The sequence below is a fragment of the Arachis stenosperma genome, chromosome 5, assembly GCF_014773155.1.
Source record: "Arachis stenosperma cultivar V10309 chromosome 5, arast.V10309.gnm1.PFL2, whole genome shotgun sequence".
In the NCBI taxonomy this organism is placed as follows: domain Eukaryota; kingdom Viridiplantae; phylum Streptophyta; class Magnoliopsida; order Fabales; family Fabaceae; genus Arachis; species Arachis stenosperma.
The window spans coordinates 45,710,250-45,715,884 of NC_080381.1; the positions used below are offsets into that span (position 1 = coordinate 45,710,250).

The 5,635-nt window shown below is 37.1% G+C and overlaps 1 non-coding gene across 1 annotated transcript; it reads right to left on the reverse strand.

Moving 5' to 3' along the window:
* Positions 1-5,025: 5,025 nt before the first annotated feature.
* LOC130983973 (small nucleolar RNA R71) lies at positions 5,026-5,133 on the reverse strand. The gene has a single exon (XR_009087937.1). It is a non-coding gene; the product is annotated as a small nucleolar RNA R71 (small nucleolar RNA).
* Between the last annotated feature and the right edge of the window lie 502 nt (positions 5,134-5,635).

Here is a 5,635-nt window from a genome sequence, read left to right on the forward strand (position 1 = left end):
TATATATTGCTGGAAAGCTCTGGATGTATACTTTCCAACGCCGTTAAGAGATCGTCATTTGGAGTTTTGTAGCTCCAAAAAATCTATTTCGAGTGCAGAGAGGTCAGAATCCAACAGCATCAGTAGTCCTTTGTCAGCCTTTTATCAGAGTTTTGCTCAGGTCCCTCAATTTTAGTCAGAAAATACCTGAAATAACAGAAAAACACACAAACTCATAGTAAAGTCCAAAAATGTGAATTTTACATAAAAACTAATAAAAAAATTCCCTAAAAGTAGCTAGATCCTACTAAAAACTACTTAAAAACAATGCCAAAAAGCGTATAAATTATCCGCTCATCACAACACCAAACTTAAATTGTTGCTTGTCCCCAAGCAACTGAAAATTAATTAGGATAAAAAGAAGAGAATATACTATAAATTCCAAAATATCAATGAATATTAATTCTAATTAGATGAGCGGGACTTGTAGCTTTTTGCCTCTGAACAGTTTTGGCATCTCACTTTTTCCTTTGAAGTTTAGAATGATTGGCATCTCTAGAAACTTAGAATTTCAGATAGTGTTATTGATTCTCCTAGTTAAGTTTGTTGATTCTTGAACACAGCTACTTTTATGAGTCTTGGCCGTGCCCATAAGCACTTTGTTTTCCAGTATTACCACCGGATACATAAATGCCACATACACATGACTGGGCGAACCTTTTCAGATTGTGACTCAGCTTTGTTAAAGTCCCCAGTTAGAGGTGTCCAGAGCTCTTAAGCACACTCTTTTTGCTTTGGATCACGACTTTAACCACTCAGTCTCAAGCTTTTCACTTGGACCTGCATGCCACAAGCACATGGTTAGGGACAACTTGATTTAGCCGCTTAGGCCTGGATTTTATTTCCTTGGGCCCTCCTATCCATTGATGCTCAAAGCCTTGGATCCTTTTTACCCTTGCCTTTTGGTTTTAAGGGCTAATGGCTTTTTCTGCTTGCTTTTTCTTTTTCTTTCTTTTTTTTTTCGCAAAATTTTTTTTTTCCGCAAGCTTTTGCTTTTTCACTGCTTTTTCTTGCTTCAAGAATTAATTTCATGATTTTTCAGATTATCAATAGCATTTCTCTTTGTTCATTATTCTTTCAAGAGCCAACAATTTTAACATTCATAAACAACAAGATAAAAAATATGCACTATTCAAGCATTCATTCAGAAAACAAAAAGCATTGTCACCACATCAATATAATTAAACTAAATTCAAGGATAAATTCGAAACTCATGTACTTCTTGTTCTTTTGAATTAAAACATTTTTCATTTAAGAAAGGTGAAGGATTCATGGAATTATTCATAGCCTTAAGACATAGTTACTAAACACTAATGATCGTGTAGGAAAGACACAAACATAAATAAACATTAAGCATAAAAAAACGAAAAACAAATAATAGAGAAATGATGAGCGGATAATTTGTACGCTTTTTGGCATTATTTTTAGTATGTTTTTAGTATATTTTAGTTAGTTTTTAGTATATTTTTATTAGTTTTTAATTAAAATTCACTTTTCTGGACTTTACTATAAGTTTGTGTGTTTTTCTGTGATTTCAGGTATTTTCTGGCTGAAATTGAGGGACCTGAGCAAAAATCTGATTCAGAGACTGAAAAGGACTGCAGATGCTGTTGGATTCTGACCTCCCTGCACTCGAAGTGGATTTTCTGGAGCTTCAGAAGCCCAATTGGCGTGCTCTCAACGGCGTTGGAAAGTAGACATCCTGGGCTTTCCAGTAATATATAATAGTCCATACTTTGCCCAAGATTTGATGGCCCAAACTGGCGTTCAAAGTCACCTTCAGAATTCCCAGCGTTAAACGCCGGAACTGGCACCAAAGTGGGAGTTAAACGCCCAAACTGGCACAAAAGCTGGCGTTTAACTCCAAGAAGAGTCTCTACACGAAAATGCTTCAATGCTCAGCCCAAGCACACACCAAGTGGGCCCGGAAGTGGATTTTTATGTCATTTACTCACCTTTGTAATTCTTAAGCTACTAGTTCCCTATAAATAGGACCTTTTACTATTGTATTTTTCATCTTCGGACATCTAGTTCTTAGATCAGATCTTGGTTCTTCTGGTTCCCTCTCTGGGGCCGAGGCCAATGATCACTCTTGTTCTTATGTATTTTCAACGGTGGAGTTTCTACACACCATAGATTAAGGTGTGGAGCTCTGCTGTACCTCGAGTATTAATGCAATTACTATTGTTCTTCTATTCAATTCAGCTTGTTCTTATTCCAAGATATTCATTCGCACTCAAGAACTTGATGAATGTGATGATTATGTGACGCTCATCATCATTCTCACTTATGAACGTGTGACTGACAACCACTTCCGTTTTACAAGCAAACAAGGCTCTAATGTTTATCTCTTGGGTTCTTTAACCGGAATCTTCGTGGTATAAGCTAGAATTGATGGCGGCATTCAAGAGAATCCGGAAGATCTAAACCTTGTCTGTGGTATTCTGAGTAGGATTCAATGATTGAATGACTGTGACGAGCTTCAAACTCGCGATTGTGGGGCGTTAGTGACAGACGCAAAAGAATCACTGGATTCTATTCCGACATGATCGAGAACCGACAGCTGGATAGCCGTGCCGTGACAGGGTGCGTTGAACATTTCCACTGAGAGGACGGGACTGTAGCCACTGACAATGGTGATGCCCAACATACAGCTTGCCATGGAAAGGAGTAAGAAGGATTGGATGAAGACAGTAGGAAAGCAGAGAGACGGAAGGGACAAAGCATCTTCATACGCTTATCTGAAGTTCTCACCAATGAATTGCATAAGTATCTCTATCTTTATCTTTATGTTTTATTCATATATCATCCATAACCATTTGAGTCTGCCTGACTAAGATTTACAAGGTGACCATAGCTTGCTTCATACCAACAATCTCCGTGGGATCGATCCTTACTCGCGTAAGGTTTATTACTTAGACGACCCAGTGCACTTGCTGGTTAGTTGTGTGAAGTTGTGTTTATGCCATGGTATTGAGCACCAAGTCTTTGGGGCCATTACTAGGGATTATTTTAGTTGTGAAAAGTAGTGATCACAATTTCGTGCACCAAGTTTTTGGCGCCGTTGCCGGGGATTGTTTCGAGTATGGATAACTGACAGTTCATCTTGTTGCTTAGATTAGGTATTTTTCAGAGTTCTTAAGAATGAATTCTAGTGTTTCAAGGTGATGATCTTATCATCACCAAAGCTGATTGATTCTCATCAATTTAGCTCTTGAATGCAATGTCCTGCTGAAGCTTGGCTATCCATGTCTAATTTCTTTAGACTGAAGCTTTAGACTAACATGGCATGATTCCTGGAATTCTCATTAAGAATTTTGATACCTTTATCTTCTTTTCCACTTAATTTTCGAAAAATCCAAAAAAATTTTACAAAATCATAAAAACCAAAAATATTGCATGTTTCTGTTCTTCTTGCATGTGTCTTAAGTAATCTTGAAGTTGTTCTTGATGATTTCCTTGTTTTGATATTTGAATTCTCTTGACTTGAGTGTTTTGTTGTTTCTCATATGCATTCTCATTTTGTTAGTGTCAGTAATATACAAACTGCTAAGTTTGGTGTCTTGCATGCATTGTTATTTGATTTTAGTTGCATTTTGATTATTCCTCATTATTAAAAATCCAAAAATATTTTTAATTTGTGTCTTTTCAAGTCAATAATAAAGAGAATTGAAGATTCAGAACATACAGCAGAGGAATTACACAGAAAAAGCTGGACGTTCAAAACGCCTAGTGAAGAAGGCAAACTGGCGTTTAAACGCCAGCCAGGGTACCTGGCTTGGCGTTTAACTCCCAAAAGGGTAGAGCTTTGGGCGTTAAACGCCAGAATGTGCACCATTCTGGGCGTTTAACGCCAGGATGGCACAAGAGGGAAGATTTTGTTTTTAATGCAAATTTTTTTCAAGTTTTCAAAATCAAATCTTTTTCAAATCATATCTTTTCAATCAAATCTTTTTCAAAATCAATTTCTTTCCTTTTTCAAAAATACTTGCTATCAATTAATGATTTGATTCAACATTTCAAGTATGTTGCCTTTTCTGTTGAGAAAGGTTTATGTTTGAATCATATCTTTTCTTGTTAGGCAAGTCATGAATTTTTAAAATCAAATCTTTTAAATTGTTTTTCAAATCATATCTTTCAATCATATCTTTTTAATCACATCTTTTTCAAAAAAAAAAGTTTTCAATCATATCTTCTTCAAAATCTTTTTCAAAATGTTTTTAAAAATCTTTTTAATTAATTTTCGAAAAAATCTCTTCCCCTCTTCTCACATCCTTCTATTTATGGAGTACCACTCTTCCTCAATGCACAATTCGAACTCTATCTCACTAAGTTTGAATTCTTCTACCTCTTCCTTCTATTTTTCTTTTCCTCTGACACCTCAAGGAATCTCTATACTGTGACATAGAGGATTCCATACTTTCTTGTTCTCTTCTCTTTCATATGAGCAGGAGCAAAGACAAAAACATTCTTGTTGAGGCTGACCCTGAACCTGAAAGGACCTTGAAGCGAAAGCTAAGAGAAGCTAAGGCACAACTCTCTGTAGAGGACCTAACAGAAATCTTCAAAAAAGAAGAACCCATGGCAGCCGAAAACAACAACAATGCCAACAATGCAAGGAAGGTGCTGGGTGACTTTACTGCACCTACTCCCGACTTCTATGGGAGAAGCATCTCTATCCCTGCCATTGGAGCAAACAACTTTGAGCTTAAGCCTCAATTAGTTTCTCTAATGCAACAGAATTGCAAGTTCCATGGACTTCCATTGGAAGATCCTCATCAGTTTTTAGCTGAATTCTTGCAAATCTGTGACACTGTCAAGACTAATGGGGTTGACCCTGAGGTCTACAGACTCATGCTATTCCCTTTTGCTGTAAGAGACAGAGCTAGGATATGGTTGGACTCACAACCTAAAGAGAGCCTGAACTCTTGGGAAAAGCTAGTCAATGCCTTCTTGGCAAAGTTCTTTCCACCTCAAAAATTGAGTAAGCTTAGAGTGGAAGTCCAAACCTTCAGACAGAAGGAAGGTGAATCCCTCTATGAAGCTTGGGAAAGATACAAACAATTAATCAGAAAGTGCCCCTCTGACATGCTTTCTGAATGGAGCATCATAGGTATTTTCTATGATGGTCTGTCTGAACTGTCCAAGATGTCATTGGATAGCTCTGTTGGAGGATCTCTTCATCTGAAGAAGACACCTACAGAAGCTCAAGAGCTCATTGAAATGGTTGCAAATAACCAATTCATGTACACTTCTGAAAGGAATCCTGTGAACAATGGGACAAATCAGAAGAAAAGAGTTCTTGAGATTGATACTCTGAATGCCATACTGACTCAGAATAAAATATTGACTCAGCAAGTCAATTTGATTTTTCAAAGTTTGTCTGGAATGCAAAATGCACCAGGCAGTACTAAAGATGCTTCATCTGAAGAAGAAGCTTATGATCCTGAGAACCCTTCAATAGAAGAGGTGAATTACATGGGAGAACCCTATGGAAACACCTATAATTCTTCATGGAGAAATCATCCAAATCTCTCATGGAAGGATCAACAGAGACCTCAACAAGGTTTCAACAACAATAATGGTGGAAGAAACA